At 43.6% G+C, this 23,069-nt stretch overlaps 1 protein-coding gene across 4 annotated transcripts in view; it reads left to right on the forward strand.

Moving 5' to 3' along the window:
• The window catches only part of LOC138481375 (oocyte zinc finger protein XlCOF6-like), a 609,919-nt gene that overhangs the window by 133,815 nt on the left and 453,035 nt on the right, over positions 1-23,069 (forward strand). The window lies entirely within an intron of this gene.

Genomic DNA, 23,069 nt, shown 5'->3' on the forward strand with positions numbered 1-23,069 from the left:
TGAAGAGGAACATTGTGCAACATTTTCACAATGTCCGTGCCCATAATATATGCCAGCATTTCCACTGTAAAACACTTTCATGATGCTGTAGTTCACAATATAAGCCAGCATCAACTTATAAAACAATTGCCCATGCTCAAATACAAGCCAGAACTTCCACTGTAACACACTTTAATTATGGTGGCAACAATATATGCCAGTGATATCACTGTGAATCATAGTTTTATATTATGTTATATTATGTGATATTTTTTTTAAAAAATTTCTTTTTATTGATTTAGTTGAATTTTTACAACTTTTCAATAAACAAGATAAAACAAGACATCAATAAAAATACTATACATAAATGATCTAAGTATAAACAATCATAAAATCATTAAAACATACGCTATCAAATCCAGGCAATATCATCACACTGATCATATCATTAGGTTGTAACATGTACAATAGCAATGCACACATAAGGTTCAATTACAGTTTGAAAATAGAGCTTGTGGATTATTTGGTTTATCTAGATTTAACGAAGACAAGACATTTATGGTGGCTATTTGGATGCCCAACAAGGTAGAACCAAAGATGTAATTCCAACAATCGTTGGGTTCAAACATGGCAAAACTTGAACAATACTTATGAAAGTGTAGATGTCTAAGCGAGTTTAGCTGAGTACATTGTGTGATTAAATGAGCCAAAGTTTCAGGACATTCGACCGAGTGACAAAACCGACAATTGTTATAAATGGAGGAAATTAGTTTACGCGTGCATAAGAGATCTCTGGTTTCCCAGATATGCAAGCGAAAGCGCAGAATTAAGGATCTGTATTTTAGTGAAGGTGCTTTTACAAGATATTTTTGTGGAGTTCCTCTTTTATGAGGCGGAAAGCGATGGGTAGTGGCATGCTTATATGACAAGCATTTTTGATGATTCATAATCCATGAGGACTGCGGTAGTTTTAATTTGGCCTTATTAGGATCGTGTAATAAAATATCAATACTGATTTCAGCTTCAATCAAGATCCTATAAACCGATAGCAGCCAATTTCGAACAAAAGAGTGATCTGTAGAGAATATATAAGCAGAGATTGCCTTGAGTAAGTTATCAGACTGTGAAGAAAGCAAGCACTTCCTGAGAAAAGAGCATTGCTTCCAAGCAAGTACTGAAGCCAAAGACGTGAGTCCTAATTCATAGCGAAGCCACGAGATGGGTACACATGTTGCTACGTGTAGGACACTCCTCCAGAATTTGGCCTCCCATTTGTCAAGAGTAATTATAGGCAAGAGAGAACCTGCTTCAAGACCATAGAGGATAGTAGGAATTACTTTCATTTGCCAAAACTTGATAGCCGGGACTATGGAAAATTTACTGAATTTAGCAATGAGGATGCGTGTCTGGAAAATTGCACTGTGGAGTTTAGCATCGATCACAGCCATATGTTTTATGGGTTTTAAGGAAGATTTGAAAATGACACCTAAATATTTATATGATGGAACCATAGACAGTTTGACATTGTTGCCAATGAACCAGTGTTTTAATGTATGGACCCCTTGATGGGGGTTAAACATTAACACTTGGGTCTTGGTAGTGTTGACTCTGAGTTCATTCTCTGCCACATAGCAGTCAAGGGCTACCAGCAGTTTCTGAAGGCCACGGGGAGTTTTTGAGATTAAAAATATATCATCAGCGTAAAACAGCGCTTTGATTGCAGAGCCATTAATTTTAGGTGAGTCAGAATCGATCAGTTCAAAAGCAAATTTAATATCATGGATATAATAATTAAAAATAGCAGCAGCCAGGAAGCAGCCTTGCTTGAGACCACGTGATGTTGCAATAGGTTGCGAAAGTAATCCATTTAAAGTTAGTCTAACCTGAACAAAAGTGGAAGAGTGAAAGTGATAAATGAGGTCACAGATGGTGGGGGGACAATGGTCATTTATGAGTTTTTGCATTAATCTGACTCTTGAGACTGAATCAAAGGCAGCGTGCAGATCTACAAATGCAAAGTAGACCTGCTGTTTTAAGGCAAGGGACTGGGTTTTAATGGCGTTTAACAAAAACATGTTGACAACGGTACCCATCCCCGCAACAAACCCTGTCTGAAATGGGTTACGATGGAAATGAGAAAGTGTCCAGGCAGAAAATTCAAGTAATAGGAATTTTGCAAAGATTTTGCTAGGTGAATCAAGGAGCGCTATGGGCCGATAATTCTCAGGTGCGGCATGATCCCCTTTTTTGTAAATGGGGACCAGGATGGACGAATGCCACGGTGATGGAAGTTTTTTAACATGAAGAATGTGTTGGAACAAGAGAAATAATATACGCGCCCAATGGAGTACATTGTTTTTTAACGTTATATTACTTATACCATCGGGCCCCGCGGCTCTGGAATTTTTTGCCAATTTAATATAATGGATGATAGAATCCAGATCACACTTGAGAGTCCATTTGGAAGTAGATTGCATTTGATAGTCGAACTGGTCAAAAGCTGGATCATGATAAAGACTAGAGAAGTGCCGGACCCATTGCGCTTCTTGTACCCCATTTGCTTGTACATCCAGCTGATGATTACAATTTTTGAAATTTAACAATTTCCAAATAGCTGCTGAGTTTTTGGTAGCCAGAGTGTTAAGCATAAGCTCACTATATGTTTGAAATAAGTGAGCACGATGGGCGCGAATCCAATTAGTATAACGAGTTTTTGCTAGTTTGACTGCATCAAACCGAGACGAAAAGGAGGAGGCAAGTAGAAATTTACGCTCTTTCATATAGGAGAGCCTTCTATTATGTAAATCTTTGTCAAACGAATGTAAATGAGTCAATGGCTTCCGTTTAGCAATTATGATATTATTATGAAACGGATATAACATATCAGTATAATCGATGCTGGGATTGATCAAACTAGAAGCCATGAGCGAGAGTTCAAGTGACCGTAATTTACCAGCGGACCATGAGATATGAGTACCAGAACAGTTGATAGATAGTTGAGAGAGCATCCTGGTGGAATAAAGAGGAGCAGTGACGTGTGGTCTTGAAAAATGTAACGTAAGGAACTTATGGTCACTATATGCCTGAGACGTAATTGTCAAGGAGGTGATATTCTGAAATAGAAGTGTGTCTGCATAAATTATGTCAATCGTACTGACACTTAAGTCACGTCGCCAAGTAATAGCGGCGGGCAAGTCACCTGGAACTGCACCGTTAACCATGTTGAAATTGTTGTCAGACATAAAGGTGGACCACATGGAGACTTCATGTGTTGCAACCTCAGATTTAGGGTGGAGACAATCGAGGTTAAGGTCACCAAGTAACAAAGTGGCAGTAATGTCAGATGCTTGAGAGACAACTTCGAGCAAGAATGACATCTCTTTAAGAAACAGGTTCATAGGGAGTTTTATTGGATTTCGATATGTATTGAAGATGGCCATATTACCACTAGAACCGTGTATTCTCACCAATTGTATAAAAATGTCATGGGTACACCATGGCTGAATATGTAGGTGTGCTGACTGCCTGGCGGCTACCAAGAGCCCAGACATTGGACGACCTTTTTCACCTTTTGTGGCAGGAAGAAGGGTAATCGAATAATTGTCCCAGACAGGTGGTGTTAAGAACCACGTTTCTTGAAAAGCTAGGATGTCATACGAGCTATTGAGGACACCGATTGAGTGTTGCAGATGAGTGTGCCCTCGAGTATTCCAACAACCCAAAAGAAATGATTGCCGAGCAAGCTCGTCTGATGGTTATGACTGATGGAACGTCATTTTGCTGGATTGATAAACCTGTGTGGTAGCGATAGCTTGGCCAATAGTGCCAACAGCTGCGTTTGTCGGAGTGAATAGGGGTTGAGTGCGCTCAGGATCCTGCGTAATGAGAAAACCCATGTCAAACAGGGTAAGTTTGGCATTCCATAACGTTTTTGCAACACTGGCCGACGGTATCCATAGGCGCACAATGGTGAAATCGGTGTCTCCAATGAATTCAACCAAATCGATGTCAATAGAAGAGACATGTTCAAGAGAGGCTACATCATTTAAGATGTTTAGGACACACTGTCTATTTAAATCATAGAGTTGGTATTTACCACCTCTGCATTTCATAATCAGTGAGTGTCCTGACCGGGGGCGAGATTTAACAAACTGGGGGGGTGGTTTGATAGAGAATTTGTTAGATTTCAAATTTTGTTTGGGCAAGACGGGCAGAGAATCCGAATCAAAATGATTATTAGACCTAGACAGAGCAGAGGAGGGCCAGATCTGTGAGGTAGTTGAGAGATGCTGAGGGGCTTGACAAAGGGCGATGTTGCCTAGAGAATTGGGGGCACTTTGATCACAGGTTTTGAAAGTACCACCATTGACCGAAGTTGGTAAGCCCGGAACTCTTTGTTTTTCCAAAAAATCGTCCATTAAGGATTTCAACTGTGAGATCATGAGATCAGAATGAATGGTGGAGATTTGCGGCAACAACGTGGTTTGAACGTTTTCTTGCAAAGGAGGTATCACAGTACATGTTAGATCCTTTCTAAACGGATTGTTTAGAGAGGTCGGCGAGGTAGAGGCCTTAACAGGGACGGGAGCAGCAGGAGGGAGGGTAGACTGACTTTGCAGGCTAAGAAATTGATCGATAGCAGATTTAATAGAAGCTAGATTTTCAGTGGAGAAGGAGAGTAAGTCATGAATACCCGTAGACACTGAGGCCGTCGCTTGTGGGGCACCAGGTGTTATTGTGTTAGGTGTCCTGGAGCTCGGAGGAGTCACTGATGCCTCTAGGGCAGTAGCTAAATTATGCAAAGAGGAATAATGGAGAACAGTAGGAACCACAGGTTTACCAGTTAAAGCTGCATTGGTGTCAGTCAATGGTAAATTGGATGAAGTCTTATCAAATGACAATGAAGGGACTGCAGAGCCGCTTTTGAAAAATGATGCAATGGAATTTTTAGGTAATTTTGGGGCAAGCATGTTTTTGGATTTCTTGATGAGGGAGTGACGGACTGGTAACTTTTTATTTTTGGTAGTTTTGATTAGAGCTGACACAACAACAGGCTCTGAACTAGGTGCACTAGAATCGTGAGAGCAAGCTAAAGCTTGAGATAGAACCGGGATAGAGCCACAGACCAAAGAAGGAGTGGGCATCGTTATGGGGTGGTCAACTGACCCTTCTTGGGTATTTGAAATGTTCTCCCAAGAATGATCGACTGTCATTGGCGTGACATGTTGTGGCTCTGTATCAATGGGACGAATAATGTTAGGAATAGAGGGGAGAATGGGAAAAGGAGATGTTTGTGGAAAAGAAGAACCTTGAGGAGTAGGACGACAAAATCCAGTCATGCATCATGTCGATCTGATGTGTCTGCTTAGAAATGTTTTCATCCAAACGTTCAAAAAGTTTGTGTAAGCTCAGGACAGTGGTGTTTAATGCTGTGAGAGTTATCTCCAGCATAGTAGGAAGATTGATTGACTCCAAATTCGGAGATTTAGGTTGAGGACGCGCACGGGGTGTCGGCTGAGCATACAAAGAAGAATCACTTGGAGGGTTACTAATAGAGGATATTTCATGGGGGACAACATCATCATGAGTGCTTGAGACTGAGATTGGCGAGTCGCCCATGTGAGAATTCAGGGGAATAGGAACGTGATTTGAGGGGGTGAGACATTCATAGATTGTTGCTGGAACAGAAACAGATGGAGGGGCGATTTTTGTGATACATCGACCCTCTAATGCAAGTAAAGTAGCATCCGAAATTGAATGTTGCATCAGGTCAGCCGGGGGGGATTTAGCCCAGAGCCGATGTGTCGCAACCTGGCCAAGAGTATGTGAATTTCTAGAAAGCACGGCTGGTAGGTTGGGTGCAGGGACCGAAGTTTGGTCAAAACTGCTAAAATTAGAACAGTCAAGATTTAACGAAGGTATGAGGGCCATGGATGCGCGCCGAGATTTTAATGGTAAATAGCGCAAAGAATGAGCCCTATGAAATGCATTAAAGTTGTTATCTACAGCGTTATCTAAGTTGTTGACAATCACTGTATCATTTGGCATACCTTGTTTTAAGGAGTGCAAACGCGTGAACATGATGAAATCCATGCGAGGGCTCACAAATAGGGAGTAAATCTGACTTGCAGATTAAGCAAGGTTAAACTAAGAATAAGTCGAACCCACGCTGCTCGCTGTTCACAGTGAACAGTAAACAGTCACTTCTGTCACTTCCGGGTGGGCACGCGTGGTGCGCTACGCACACGGAATATGAAAGCAGAGGGAGGCGGGGCAATAGGCGGGACAAATACAAGCCGTACAATCACAGGAGAGCTGCAGTGGGGAAACACAAAACAACAATAGAGAACAGGTAAGTGTGAGTGTATACGGGCTGGCTGCCTGCCCGCCCGGAAAAGTACAAAAAAAAGTCAAGTTTGAGTTACTTCGAAGTCAGGCACGGATGGTGTTGCCTTAAAGGACTTCCTCCTGCTGTAGATGCACACTGCAATAAGGAGAATAACGGGCAGGTGCCAAAATCTTGCACAAAGGAAGCAGCAGCCGATCTCGCCAGTAAACAGTAAACAGTCACTTCTGTCACTTCCGGGTGCGCCAATGTGATATTTGTATAGCACCTAACCGCCATTGTCATGGCCTCGAAGCACTTCAAGTTGTCTTGTAGTTCAACAGACCATAGTCTGAACATACATGATATTGCATTGCATTGCAGGAGAAGGACATCATATTACCGTGTACATTTAGTATTGCATTGAAATGACAATTTATGGTAGAGATGACTAGTATTGTAGCGTTATATTTGGCAGTTTTATGTGTTATGTATGGAGACGCATCATGATTTTATCTATCAGTGAATATGTGATTTTTGACATGGACCAAATTTGGCGTGGGACACAGCCGACTAATAATGGGGCATTGCACTAAAATGTGGAGCGAGCAACATGCATAGAAACAACTATGTAACACTAAAGCAATTCACTCCGTTTGAGGCCTCTGCAATACACTCCATGCACCTTTGTTAAAGCTTACATGTGCACTTGGTAAACATTACATGCATATTACATGTAAATTTGGTCAATATTACATGTTTAAACAGTACAATAAAGTAGTCTGGACAAACACGATAAACTGTACATTGCAGGAAAAGGACATTGCATAATACTGTATATTTACCAATGCATGTAAATGACATTTGTTTACAGAGCTGAGATGACTAGAACTGTAGCATTATGTTCACCAGTTTATATTTTTACCTAATAGAACTTTATTGGTTTTTAAACATGCAGCACAAGATCATACAAGTTCGGTATTACCAGGCGTGACTTGAACAATTGTCACCGGCAGATTGCCTCTTGCACTTTTTCAGTGCTGTAGAATTGAACATAACCCCCTCCCTGCCCCTGGTGTTAGGAAAGATTTCTCTTTATGCAACTTTCCCTCTGCATTGTATGGACCCCAAGCCTTTTGCTTTTGTTTTTTGTTTTTGAACCTGTCCTAACTTTTTACAGGGAAGTGGAGCCTTCAGCTTCACTCCCATTTTGCTCATTTTGTCATGGGGACACTGATCAGTCCTTCGGACTTTCAGTAATGGGAAACTATGCTTCCCATTTGGTCGTTTTACCTTTTTACCTATTTGCTTACAATGCAGTGCAGTGTGGATACTTTTATATCAACTTTTAGGAATCTGAGGGTGTCCTCACTTCTTTCCCCAATATATCCATCTCCCAGGTGGCCAGGGAAAGGTCATTGCTTTCGGATCCTGACCCTGGGGGTGGCTATGCGAGGGAGGATCACCTAGGTGGAGGAGACTTGGGGAGTGGGGGTGAGGCACCCTAGGGTGAGACACAGTATCCCCCATTTTCCTTTTTATAAGGAGTCGGATATCTCCCAGGCCTTTGTAGGGTATTACCAATCCCTTCCCTATTTAGCCAGAAAACAATCTCCCTGTACACACCAATAAGGTACTGAGATGAGGAAGAGAACCCACAGCCATACATCCTCTCTTTATTAACTCAGACATCACTCTGGTACTGGGACGAGGAAGAGGGATGCTGAGTACCAAGGCCATTATGCAGTAAAGGAACATTGCTTGCAGCTGAGGCCAAGGGGGCGGTATAAATGGCACGCTCAGGTGAGACTAATGAGATCAGCTGTGGAAAGCTTGCAGGAGAAGGCAGAGGTGAAACCAGGGAGACGCGTGACCCAAAGTGCCTACGAGCTGCAGAGTTGTTACAGCGGTAGCGGATTGTGGCGGGAGCATTAAAAAAGTCTCTGGTAGCAGACTCCCTCTCTGTACAACGAGGCGGCAGAGATCCTGAATGAGAGGTGCACCAAGCTGGAAGCAGCAACAGCCACAGAGAGCCTGCCGATGCGGAGAACAGCAACTGAAGACAGCGTACCCGGTGGCTGAGGGAAACCTGAATGACTCTGGGACGCTGTGGTGTGGACCTCGTTGTTGCTGCAGGTCAGATCACTTGCGAGTGAGCGAGGGACCGTTTAGGCAATATGAATGCTGGTCCAGCTTGAAATAAATACGTTTGATAAGTACGCTAACTTGAAGTCTGAGAAAACTGAATAAAAGGGTTTTGTGTGAATACCGAACTGTAAACCAAATCAAAATGACAAGGCATAGAAAGGACCAGGGAAACAGTAATCTTTGAACTTGTGAATATGCCCGTGAATAGGGTGCAAATTCCCAGCAGGAGAGTAAACTGGGAATTTGATGTTGCTTTATTAAGTGTGACTGATTGGAATGAAATGATTTGTCGAACCAAAGGCGCACAAGTGTGATTGAAAACCAATTGGGTTGAAAGCAGTTGGTGAAATTCCCTGATAAAAAGGAACTGTGCAAACTGATAGAACAAGCATTGGCAAGGGCCAAACGAATATAAGGAACTGTGTAACTTGACAGAACAAGCAGTGGCAAAAGCTCTGAGAATATTTGAAAGTATAACAAGTGAATTGTGGCAAAACAAGAATTGAGAAAGCTCCAAAGGATAAGTCCATTACCACTGTGAAGCTGAAACAGTCGCAGTGTAACTGTGAAGAAGAAGCAAGGTGTGTCAGTTCTGTGACCTGTAATGGGTGGACCGTGTGGTCCGACAACTGCACCTAGACCGAGTACACCCACCTAAAGGAAAAACCACTTACTTCCCCTGTAAACATGTGAGTGAATATCAAGGGAAACTTGTGTGATCTGAAATTAAAGAACTTAACTCTGTGATATTGGTTTGTTTTGTTTTGTTTGTGTTATTTGCTTATATAGCGCGCTGAACCCTGAGGTAGCTAGACGCTTAACTTGTAGGGCTGGTTACATACATAGTTTATACACAGTAAGTACATGCATGTTACATAGAAGATTTACTTACAGAAGTAAGCCCAAAACTCTGCTCAAATTCTTCCAGGGAAGATCTGATCCGGTTAAGCAGGTATGGGCTACCCAGTCCTCTGCGACTTACTAGTCAAATCTACCAAATTACAAAACCAAAACCTAGTGCAAACATATGTGAACACTAGATTAGAATCTATTCACACCCAGCTAAGGGCTTGTACCAATCACTCTAAAGTCCCACTTAAAAACTCTGACAAGAAAGAACTTACCCCAAACTAAACCGCAATTCGTGCCATCAAAATAGCACTCTTGAACACTAGATCCCTAAACAAACACGCACAGGATATTCATGATTATATCCTGGAAGATGACATTGATATCCTGTGTCTCACTGAGACCTGGCTCCAGGAACCAATGGGGCCCACGGTTGACATTGCCGTGCCCAAAAATTACTCCATCTATACTAACAATAGAGCATCAGGGAAGGGTGGTGGAGTAGCCATAATTGCCAAACAAGACCTCAACCTCTTCCCTACTCCCATACAGTGTACAGGTTGTGAGATCTTACACCTTAAACTGACACACACTCCAAATGATTGTATCAACCTGATAGTCATTTACAGACCCCCCTCCCTTGCATCAGACTTCAATGAAGAGTTAACCCAACTATTGAACAACCTGAAAACATCTAATTCAGGGACAACACTGTTGGGAGACTTAAACCGCTGGAGGGGTAATCCCAAAGATCCAGATGCTATAAGCCTAGAGGAAGATCTATCGAATTGTTCCTACACCATAATAAACAAAGATCCTACAGCCGTCACAGGTAACCAGCTAGACTGGATAATTACCAATAACACAGACATGACGATGCTAGGTACACATCCCTGCATTTGGTCAGACCATCATAAAATTGAATCCAAGTTAATGCTCAAACCAAAAGCAGCCAAACCTGACAACTCCCCAAAAATGGTATTAGATAGAAATCTAAAAAAAATCACGCCAAACATCCTTCAGGAAGGCACTACGCAAATCATGCTCGATACTAAAGACACAGATTCATGCGAGGATATCATCTCCGCGTATAACAAACACATGAACGACATATTAAACAAACATGCCCCCCTTAAAAACAAGCAAGTCCGACCTAATATTAACCATCAGAAATGGTTCAATTCTGAAGCTTTGACCCTCAAAAAGGAAAAACGGAAACTTGAAAGAATATGGCTAAAAGACCCTACAGACAACAACAAAAAAAACTGGAAAACTGCCGACATAACATACAGGGCAATAATAACTAAATTGAAGAAAAATCACTATAATGAACAAATCAACACTGCATCTAATTCTACTGGGAAACTTTTTCAAATACTTAAAAATATTGAAAAACCAGTAGCACTATCTCCCCCTTTTCAACCCACTCAAAAAGATTGTGAAGCAGTTCAAACTGCATTTCACAATAAAATCACCAAGGCGAGAGAAACAATCTCTAATTGTAAGGTAGCTAATATCACTATTCCAGATAACATAGGGACAGATAAGATTGACTCACAAAGTCCTAAATTCTATTTTAAACCCATATCACTGGAAGATATGAACAAAACCCTCTCAAGTATCAAATGCACTTCATGCACGGAAAATGTACTGCCCCCAAAACTAATCCTTGATAACGCTATCATTTTTGCACCATTTTTGACAAGAATGGTAAATGCGTCATTTAGAGATGGTAACGTCCCAGCCGCTATCAAAACGGTCACAGTAACACCATTACCTAAAAAACCTGAACTTAACCAACAGGACCCTGCTAATCTAAGGCCAATTACCAACTGCAACTTTTTACTAAAAATACTTGACAGGATTGCTACAGAACAACTTCAAAAATTTGTGGATGACAACAACCTACTTCACCCACAACAATCGGGCTTTAGGACGGCCCATAGCACAGAATCAGCGCTTTTAGATCTGCAGACAGAAATGCTAAGCATCCTAGATCAAGGTAAATCTGGTTTACTGCTCCTACTGGACCTCTCGGCAGCCTTCGATCTATTGGATCACCGGAGGCTCCGAGAGGCCCTAGATCAATCGGGAAACTGCTCTGATGAGGCCATAGACTGGGTGTCATCATTTCTACAGGATAGGCAATCTAAAATCGTCTGGGGCAAACACTCTTCAAAATCTAAACCAGTAAACTGTGGAGTTCCACAGGGCGCTAGCTTCTCCCCTCTACTATTTAATTTATACATGCGATGCCTATGCTCACTTCTGTCCCATCTCGGTATATTCTTTACCAACTTTGCCGATGATACCCAATTGGTGTTTGAACTTACCGGTAACTACAAACAGGACAGTGAAAAACTCTCGAGGATCTACAACATCATTGAGAGTTGGATGAAAGATAATTGGATGTGCTTAAATGCCTCCAAGACGGAACTTATGATCTTCGGTTCTCCTCATGCTAGAAAAAAACTTAGTCCACAATATACCGATTTTAAGATCAAAGAGACACAGATAGTTATAGCAGAAAAAGTCAAAACTCTAGGCGTCTATCTTCAGGCATCCTTGGGAGCAGAAGCCCACACTGCCTACCTCAAAAGGAATTGTCGCTATTACTTGAAACTATTGAAAAAAATCAGACCCTTACTGAGCCCACAAAATAGTGCGACAATAGCAAGAGCCACAATTCTCTCCCGGTTAGATTATGGAAACTCTTTACTCCTTGGCGCAAGCAACAAATGCTTAAAACAATGCCAAGTGGTGCAGAACAACATTGTCAGAATAATCACTAATACATCCAAGAGAGATCATATCACAAAAGATAGAAAGGACCTACATTGGCTTGCGATCGAGGATCGCATCACATTCAAAGCCATTACCCTAGTACACCGATGCTTATATGGAAAAGCACCAACTTACCTAAAAAAGCAATTTGTGTGGTATGAATCACATTGCAACTTGAGGTCCAATAAATCTGGCCTCCTGCGAGTTTTCCCTACCAAAAAAGCTAAAGGATTAGGTAGGGCTTTCACGACCAAGGCAATCCTCACATGGAATAAACTCCCCCCGGGGCTGAGATTGGAAGCTAATCATCTAATCTTCAGAAAGCAACTCAAGACATTTCTCTTTAAATAAAATTCCTATCCCCGCCAGCCAGTTAGCTCATTTATGTTCCAATGTCTGCTACATGTGATTTTGACTGTCCCGTCTTTATACTCCAGTCTGTCTCTTTGTGAAGCGCTCTGATGCCTGCGGGCTGCAGCGCTATATAAACATATAAATAAAAATAAAATAAATAATAAGTAGAGATAATATACAAGAGTATATGAAATAACAGTGTGCATAATAGCTGAGGTTACAATAAACAATAATGTATAGGAATTTACATATGGGTATACATGATCTACATGTTGCCGGCAGCAAGAGAAGCTGAAGTAGACATTTTACAAAATATACAAGCAGTGTGTAGATAAGTGGATGTTCATTAGGTGGGGGGATCAGGGAGAAGAGCCAGGATTTGACTTTGAATCGGAATGCTGGGAAGGAGTGTTCATCTCTAAGCGCAGGGGGAAGGGAGTTCCATGTTGTAGCAGCTTGAACTGGGAAACTGGTTCCGCCTGATTTTTGGAGTCTGAATTTGGGAATGCTAAGGCAGTGGGCATAGTTGGTTCTGGTGGGCCTCGATGAGGTCTGTAAGCTGTTATGCTCACCTGGATTCCACAGGGGTGCCGAATGAAGCTGGACTGCAATGGTCTCCACCAGCGTAGTGAAGTGATGAGCAACTGCACCTGCCCACTTAGTTTCGTCTGTCTGGCATGTAGGAAGATTTTCCTATAGTGGCGAAAATGGCAGGTTAGCTGACTGATAGGGGAAGGTTTAACTTCTGCTTCCGTAACCACCTTGTGTTTTCTTTACTGTGTCTCACCTTATTGTTAAGAAGGATGGGCTCTCCATCCTGCGTCTGAATGCAGGGGTGTGTTGAGACCTGGGTATCCAGTTAACTTCACTGATCCCGTAATCTTATGGCAGAGTTCCAGACAACAATAACTCAGAGGTAAGTCTTATGCCAATCCGAAGTAGCATGCAATGCTTTGGAGTTCTTGTCTTATTGTCCACTCTTGTACCATTTCTTTATAGTTTTGTTTTTCCTTGCAGAATTGCCGAAGACAGATGTCTCTTCGAGAGAGAAACGAAGTAAATGCCAAGGTAATATTCAGTATTTGCACCAAGCGAAGAAAAAGGTCTTAGCATGCCATATTGTTAGTTCGCTTGATAAATCAATTGTCTTTCTTGATTCTGCAGGTGCGGCACTTCCCTGGAGCGAAGTACGTGTGATGGTGATTCGTGAGACCACGAATGAATATTGCCTCGGGTAAGTATCTTGCAGCGTGAGATTAAATGTCTTTAAGCGAGGCGCAGCTCACCCGTTAACTTTTCTTGTCTTTTGCAGATGTGGCTGCTCCGGGCGCGATCACGTTAGAATGCCTCGCTGGATCGCATGGACGGACAGAGCATCAGTGAGTATCATGCAGCGCTTATGCTATCTTGTATAGCGTGGGTAACTGGTGTTCCTTTTCTTGCAGATGCGGCGACTCCCGGATGATTGCGATAGAGAATGGTAAGGCTCTTGTTCTAATCTGTTTTTCCTTTACTTCCTCTGCAGGTTCGGATCGAGAAGGACAGGATGGGCGTGGCTGAAGACTGGACTGGAGCTGCAGGCACGGTGAGCGTTACGCTGCAGGAGTGCAGAATAACACGAAGAGTGTTCTGTTCTCCAGGCGTGGTTTAAATAGCCTCCCAGAAGTAGTTCCCAGGTAAAGTAGTCCCTGTACCACACCCAATGAAATAGTCCCTTAAATAAAGTAATCCCTCCAAACAGCCCCAAGGTGGCCTGTGCTTGGTTTCACCACTTGATGACTTGATTTGCCTGACAAGGCAATATGAGCCTGGCGCCAACGGCACCAGGACTGAGTCTAGGAAGCATTTAGGCAAACCTTTGGGGCCTGTCAGGTCCCCATAGGTGCCAATACTCTGGGCAGACTGGTCTGCTCCTGATGTCGGGAGGCAGGCATCGTGACAGCACTCCCCTCCCCCACCCCCCAAGGCCCTTCCTAAGGTGGTTCTTCTCGCTGTTCCCGGCTTGTCCGGGAAGTTCTGGTGGAACCGTTTTACCAGTCGTGGTGCATGAATATAGTCACTTCGTTCCCATGATCTTTCTTGTGGACCATAGCCTTTCCAGTCAACAAGATAAAAGAGCCTCGATTTCACTAACTTTGAGTCCAAAATGTTTTTTACTTCGAATTCTGGTTCGCCATCTACTAGGATGGGACATGGTGGTTTTGTTATCCTTGTTCCTGGTTGTACTGGTTTCAAAAGCGAAACATGAAATACCAGATGGACTCGCATGTTTGGAGCTAACTCCAATTTAACTGCCACTGGATTGATGATGGCTTTAATGCTGTAGGGTCCCAAATATCTGGGATTAAATGTGTGGGTCCCTTTTAGCGGTATGTGTCTTTAGGCTAGCCAAACCTGGTCTCCTATCTGGTATTTTGGGGCTTCACTCCGATGTTGATCGGTGGTTTTCTCGTACCTTTCTTTTGCTTGTTTTAAATGTTCGGCTGCCTTTTTGAAGGCCTGTGTTATAGTAGCATGTAAACTGCTTATGGCAGGCATCTCCAAGTGTTGAGGTGGGTCAAGTTCAGAAGTCCGAGGATGTCTTCCATATTTGGTGTAGAATGGGCTTTGTCCAGTGCTGGAGTGTAAAGAATTGTTGTAGGCATACTCGGTTATCCATAAAATGTCTTTCCAGTTGCCTTCTGTTTGGTGTAATATGCACTGTAGATATTGCTCTAATGTTTGGTTGGTCCTCTCGGTTTGACCATCGGTTTGCGGATGGTGGCTGGTTGAAAGTCTTACATCAATTTGGGCCAATTGGCAGCATTTTTTCCAAAATTGTGAGATAAACTGACTGCCCCAATGAGAAACTAGGACTGAAGGGAATCCGTGTATTCGGACAATGTGTTCGAGGAATTCCTTGGCCAGGGTTGAGGCCGAGGGTAAGCCTTTCAACGGAATGAAGTGGGCCATTTTGGAAAATAGGTCCACTATTACTAAAATAGTGTTGAACCCATTACAGGGGGGAAGATCTGTGATAAAATCAAGAGATAATGTATGCCAGGGTGTAGGTGGAATGTCTATGGGTTGTAATAAACCTGCTGGTTTCTTCTTCTGGGCCTTGTTTTGAGCACAAATGCCACAAGATAGCACAAATTGCTTAATGTCTTTTCGCCAAGTAGGCCACCAGAAATGTCTCTTGATTTTAGCTTTGGCTTTTGCAATTCCAGGATGGCCGTCTACCAAGGACTCATGATAATTGGAAATAACCTGTTTTTGCAGTTCCTTACTAGGTAGATAAAGACATCCTTGGTAGTACGGTAAATGATCAATGACTGAATGATTTTTGCTTTTGTTTGACCAATCTTGTAAAGCTGTAGAATCGAGAATATGCTGAATCTTCTCATGGATGTCGTCTAGAGTTAACAAGGTAGTTATTCCTATGATTCTCCCTCCCAGAATGATGGGCACAGGTTCTGGTTTGAATATGCTTCTTCCATTCCTATGCTGGATAAAGCATCTGCTTTGCCGTTTCGACAACCAGGTCGGTAAGTAATCAGGAAATCGTATTCCGCAAAAAATAAAGCCCATCTAAGTTGACGAGATGATTGGGCCTTGGCCGTCTTTAGGAATTGTAAGTTTCTATAGTCCGTAATTACCGTGATGGTGTGTCGGGCTCCGAGGAGATAGTGCTGGCAAGCCTTGAATGCTGACTTGATGGCTAGAAGTTCTTTGTCGGTGACGGCATAATTTAGTTCAGGTGCTGAAAACTTTCATGACCAAAAGGCCACTGGATGGAGTTGACCTGTCTCCGGATCTTTTTGAGAAAGGACCGCCCCCATAGCCAGACTGGATGCATCAGTTTCTACCACATACGGAAGCTCTGTGCGTGGATGCTTCAAAACTGGAGCTGAAGTGAATTTTTGTTTTAGATCTTGGAAGGCCTTTTCTGCTTCCTCTGACCACTGGAAGCTTTTATTCTTCTGTAATAGAGAAGTGATGGGGTGTACCAAATGTGAGAAGTCAGGAATGAACCTGCGGTAGAAGTTTGAAAATCCAAGCATACTCTGTACCCCTTTTACTGAAGTGGGTGAGGGCCACTTGAGGATGACATCTACTTTCCGTTTCACCACTTGATGACTTGATTTGCCTGACAAGGCAATATGAGCCTGGCGCCAGCGGCGCCAGGACTGAGTCCAGGAAGCATTTCGGCAAACCTTTGGAGCCTTAAAGATCCCCATAGGTGCCAATGCTCTGGGCAGACTGGTCTGCTCCTGATGTCTGGAGGCAGGCATCGTGACATAAGCAGAATGTATCCGCTGGGTATTTAGGGACGGTATTGTTGATACATTTGTGGGTGATCATGAGAGTTCTGAATGTGATTCTGTCTTTTATAGGGAGCCATTTGGCCGTCTGTCTGGCTTGGGATATGTGGTCGGAGCGAGGGATATTGAGGGCTGCTCTGAGAGCGTTATTTTGCAGGATTTGGAGTTTTTGGATGTTTTGCTTACTGGTGCCTAGATAGAGGGACTTGCAGTAGTCCAGCTTTGATAGTATCAAGGCTCTGGCAAGAGTGATACAGCTTTGTGTGGACAGAAATGGTCTACAGGCATTAGTTTGTGGAAGGCAACCAAGCCAGAACAGCTGGGAAGTATCCCAAGGAATTGTTTTGTTTTGAAACATTGAGAGACTTGAAATCTTGGGGAAGGGAACCCACCTTTTTGTTTAAAGTGAACTATCCTGAATCTTTGGGAAGGGAAAACCCTTTTCCAACCATGTGCTGGAAGAAGCACTGAACTTTTATTTGAACACTTCTCGTTTTGCTGCTAACATCCCTACACATTATATACAAGTAGATGTGAGGGCAAGTATAGGTTTTGTACACGGACAGACATTTGCTTTGGACTTCCTGACACAGACTTTCGTTAGTTTCAGTTAGGTAGGCATAGGGCATGTTTAGGCCTTTTTCCAACCCTGTTTTAATAAAATTTTGTAACCCAAGCTTGTGTACTTCCTTATACCTTCACACACCCTAGTCTATTGCACTTGGGATTTTTTGGTTACTTTTATATGTGCCTAAGGACAAGCTGGTGGCAGCAGATACATTTTTACAATTTTTACGTTATTTTTAGTGTGCAAATTTGCTTTTGTTTCGTATGGCCACTAAACGTGGTTAGGTCCCAAAAATTGCTGTGTATTGAGATTTTTCACTTGTTCTTTAGCCATATTGTTGTTTAGCCTTCTTCCTTCCTTCTCAGGGCAGGAAATCAAATATAACTTCATGCACTTGCCCGGGAAAGCTGCTAGTTTTGCGGGCTAGTGATGCCTTTGTGTGTGGGTGGTCCAGGAAGTGGGTGGGACTCTCTGGTACCACTCCACACATTGGTGGACTTGGACTTGATTCCAGCCTCAACTTAGGATAAGAAGAGGACTCCTGAAGCCATTTCTTCAGAAGATCTGTTTACGACTCCTGAAGAGGCCCAGCATCCATTTCTGTGATTGGCCTGGTGAAGCTCTGCTGGATTTCCTGATCTGTGAAGGCCCTAAGCGGTGGGACCAACCAGTCCCAATGCATTCTCGAGGATCCAGCCACCCTGAGCATTTGGAAGTGTCCCTGGGCCACCCGGTGGACTGGCCAGCTTTCCAGACCCCGTTCTGGAGGGTCTTCTTCAACCGCAACTGGAGCGATGCCTGCTGTTACCAGTGTGCGGTAGCTGTCACTGGAACTCCTCTTTCCCCAGTCTTGTGAAGTGTCTTCTGCATTTGTTCTTCGCAAACGGTCGCACTCTGCTCCTGGAACTGACTGGAAGAATCCTTGCACCTGCAGCTCCTGGGCACCTTTCACTGGAACCAAAGACGGAAAAACCTACCTCCAGCAATCCCCCAGTCGACCCACCTATTTATTTGGGAAAATATGAGTCAGGGGGGTACATTATTGCAAAGCATTCATCTCCCCCCTTTCTCCTTAGAATAAACCTTGGTTATTCCATTGGTTCGCTTTTTCATTGACTGATCTAAAAGCTTGTATCCAAAAGATAGGAATGTAATTTTACTGACCTGTAACATTGTTGAAATATCTTCTGGAACATTTTCACCACCACAAGAACTCTTCCTCCATCAGTCCCGTCATTCGAAGAAGTAGCTTTGCGACTTTAGGGCACAGGGCCCCATACATAATAGGGATTGGACTTATAAAGTTAGGGTATCATTCTTGTGAACTGATTTCATTTTACTGCATCATTACTTACCTCCTTTTATTTGTCCAAATTATTGTATGCATTGCTACAAGCCTGAAGGTGACTGTATATATATTTGATAATTGCAGTTTGTGTTATTGATCAGATATGTTAAGGATTCCATCTGAAATATGTCCCTCGCCGTATTAACCCATTCCTGCTGTATTGCTACCCTGGCTCTACGCAGAAGGCCTCCATGTCTTTCCATGGCCTTGCCACATTGATCCTCAACGCAAGAAGCAGGCAGCTTGCCATGTTGCTTGCATTTGTGTAATGGCCCTCAGCCTCCTCCAGCCCAAAGAGAATTGAGAATTGAGAACGGATCGAGAGATCTCTCTATGCCATTTGGGTCTTTGATCGAAGAGAGGACCTCCCTCCAATCATCCTGTATGTGGGAACAAGACCACCGCATGTGCCAGAAAGTTCCTGGCTTGCCGGCCCCTCTCCAGCAGCAGGGGTCGACAGAGCTATACATTTTTGCCAGCCTTGAGGGTGAGAGCTGCCATCTGTGTAGGAGTTTAATTGCGTTAAGTTTATGTTGCCAGGAGGCCGAGAGCAGCTTAGTGGACCTGCATCTCCTAAGCCATGTTACCTCATCGAATTGCATATCCATATCCCTTTCCCACTGCGCTTTTATCGTGGGCTCAGCGCATAGTATCATCTGATACAGTCTGTAGATGCAGCCTTTTCCCACCATTTCCCCTGTACAAATTCTTTTGAGTGAGAACCCTGGTTAAATTGTTCCCCCATTTTTTATCCAAGAGTACCCCTTTTAACCTAAGATACAATAACACAGAGAGGCTCTGTATTTTCAGAAGTTCTTTGAGACCTGAATTCCCCTTTGCCCCAGAGTTGACCTGCTTTGCTAAGATGAGCTTCATACCATGATTGGTATTTGCCTGGGTCTGGTATATAATTCCTGATCAGCAGGGTCCATATCATGCTCAGTAGTGAGGGCCATGTGAAAAGCCAACTTGTGTCTGCTGGTACTTTCCACCGGGTCCACAGGACCTGCAGAACTGGAAGTGTGAGGCTCCTGTTGGAGATTTCCTTCTGCGGGACCCAAAGCCACTTCTGGAGAGGTACTGCAAACAAAATGTCATCTTCTATGGCCACCACTGTTTGCAAGTGTTTTGAGTCAAGGTGGTCAACCAATACCCTGAGCTGAGACAATTTAAAATCGGTCTGAAAGTCCTTTTAAAGTCCTGCAAGGCATATCATTCTCATATGGGCTATTCTAGGTTTGGCCTCCACCCACATAAACCTCATGAGGAGTCTGGTCAATGAGGTGAACATGTCCTTCAGCACCAGGATGGGGAGCATCTGTAAGAGGCAGAGCTACTTGGGAAGGATATTCATTTTGATGATGTTGGGCCACACTATCCATGATAGGAAGGTCCCCTCCCACCGCTCACTGATTACAACAGGGGAAGGTAGTTTGCTCCATATAGATCACCCAGGGGATTCATAATGTGTATCCCCAAGTATACTATCTCATCCCTTATACATTTGAAGAGGGATTTAGAGATAAATTACCTTGTCTGGTTCGAGACATCGCCCATTTGTATTTGTTTATTTGTAACGTGCAAACCATCAGGCCCGTAGGCATCAGGGTGCAAATTGTGCAGGTTACATACAGAGCATATATACATACAGGGAATTGTGCATAGGATAATACAGCGAGCCAGTTCTATATACATAAGTTACAATGCAGATATGGGTGCAAATTGTACAAAGTCACATGCAAGGCATATATACATACAAGGAATTGTACATAGGATAATAAACGAGCACGTTCTATGTACATAAATTACAATGCAGATGAGGGTGCGTCATGAGATGTAACAGGAGGAATGTACAGTGTATAATAGACCAGACCAGCCGTGGGTCAAAGTATAGAACACAAGGTATGCAGAAGATGTCTTAGTGCTGGTTGAAGAGCCAAGATTTGGTTCTGGACTTAAATGTGTTGAATGAGTCTTCGGATCTGATTGTGACGGGGAGGGCATTCCATAACTTGGAAGCTAAGACGGGGAAGCTTGTGCCCCCCGCTTTTTGGAGTTTGAACCTAGGGATCGATAGACAGTGGGTCTGGGCGGTTCTTAGAGGTCGGGAAGTTGAGTGGTGGGACAGCCGACTGCAGAGGTAGAGGGGGGCCTTGTTAGCCAAGCATTTGTGCGTGAGGGCAAGTGATTTCGGTGAGATTCTCTGCTTGACAGGTAACCACTTAAGGTTGGTTCTGGATTCGGAGATGTGGTGATTTCGAGGGATGTTAAGGGCGGCTGTAATAGCGTTGTTCTGGGTTGTTTGAAGTTTTTTCAGGTTCTCTTGGCTGGTTCCTAAGTATAGGGCACTACAATAGTCTATTTTAGCCATTATGAGGGTTCTGGCTAGTGTAACGCTGTTAGGAGTGGTAAGAAATGGTCTGCAGGCTGCAATGAGTTTACACGTGTATGCAGAAGCTGATATGACTGCATTTATTTGACGAGATAGGGATAGGGTGGCGTCAAGGTAAAAACCTAAGGTTTTGGTGTCTTTTGAGACTTGGATGATATTACCATCTATAGCAAATGACTTGTAGGCAGGCTCTAGTTTGCTAAGGCATTGCGAAGTGCCCCAGATGAGGAGCTCCGTCTTGTCGTCATTTAGGCATAACTGGTGTTGGGCCATCCAGGCCTGGATGACCAGGTAGACGTTGTTGAGGGCCTTGGTGTCAGCTAGTCACCTGAGATGGGAATGAGTATCTGGGTGTCATCTGCATAGTTTGTGTAAGAGACACCCAGATAGTCAAGCACATCAAAGAGTGGTTTCGTGAAAATATTAGAAAGTGTAGGTGATACACGAGCACTGAGGGACGATGAATTGGAGATGGGTTCGCGGCCGGGGACGTGGCAAATACCCTCATGGATCTATTACTCAGGAAGGATTTAATCCAGGCCGTGGCTGAGGTGGGCAGCAGAGTGGAGGTGCCTGCATAGGATCTAGTGGTTGACCAAATCGAATGCCGCGGAGAGGTCGAGGAGAAGTACTATTGCTAGTTTGCCCTGGTCTTTCAATACCTCAATTTGCGTCAGTTTTAAGTCTATCAGAGCCGTTTCGGTCCTATGTCTGGGACGAAATCCAGATTGTCGAAGACCAAGAAGAGTGTTAGATTCCCAAGTAGTCTTGGATCTGCAGGTATGCTGCGCGGTCTAGAATCTTAAGCAGAAACGGGACAGTAGTTATGGGTCTGAAGTTGGTGGGTATGCTAGGGTCTAGGGATGGTTTTTAAGCAGTGGGATCACCCATGCGTCCTTGAGGTTATCAGGGACAATGCCTGTTTTAAAGGAGGAGTTGATGAAGGCCGTGATGAAAGGGGCTAGGTCGTGTGCTGAGTCCTTAATAATGGGGGCTGGACATGGGTCACCTTGGCAGTTGGATGGTTTAATTCTTAGGATGATGTTTTCTACCTCAGTAATAGTGAGTGGGGAGAAGGCAATTGGTTTAATGTTCGCCGAGTCTGGAAGGGGAACCCTTGCTGGGGAAGGTGGACAGTTGTCGAGTTTCAGATTGACTTGCTTGTCTTTAATTTTGGATTGTAACATGGAGACTTTATTCAGTAAGGCGGCCTGAATGTGGGCACACCATTTGCTATCTTTAGTGCTAGTGTCAGGGGGGAGGCTGGAGTTTCTTGCTCTTTTAAGATCTTGAAGAGTTCCTTTGTGTTCGAGTCAGCTTGCAAGATACGGTTGTTAAGGGACTCTTTTTTTGCAGTGATAATGGCATCTTTGTAGGTGAGTGAGGCAAGGAAGAAACCATCTTTATGCTCATCAGAAGGGTGGCTTTTCCAGCGGTTTTCAGCGCAGCCGAAGGGGGAAGTTTGTTCAGGTTCTCTTGGCTGGTTCCTAAGTAGAGGGCACTACAATAGTCTATTTTAGCCATTATGAGGGTTCTGGCTAGTGTAACGGGAAATGTTATGGGAAAGAATACTGACTTCATATAGTTGACTTTAAAGCCAGAGAATGTACCATAGGTTAACAGTTCCTGTGTGATGAGGTTTCGCGTTGTGGCCAGTTCTCGAACTTATAGGAGCATGTCATCTGCAAACAATGCTAGTTTGTAGTGTTTCCCTTTAACTGGGATCCTGCTAATTTCTGGGTTCTCTCTTATGTGCGTAGCCTTGGATTCCATCACCAGCCCATAGAGGAGAGGTGATCGGGGGCAACCTTGATGAGTGCCCTTGCCAAGGGGGATAGACTCCAATATTCCTCCGTTCACCAACACCTTAGCAGGCGGGGAGGAGTGCAACAGGTCAAGCCAGCCGAGCCATCCTGGATCGAAGCCAAATTTCCTCAAGACGCTGTGGATCAAAGGCCTTCTCTGTGTCTATTGCCAGGAGGAATGAGTCTGACACGTCCCCGTTTGGCAAGGCCATG

Source organism: Ambystoma mexicanum, chromosome 5p, assembly GCF_040938575.1.
Source record: "Ambystoma mexicanum isolate Mex_15411 chromosome 5p, UKY_AmexF1_1, whole genome shotgun sequence".
In the NCBI taxonomy this organism is placed as follows: domain Eukaryota; kingdom Metazoa; phylum Chordata; class Amphibia; order Caudata; family Ambystomatidae; genus Ambystoma; species Ambystoma mexicanum.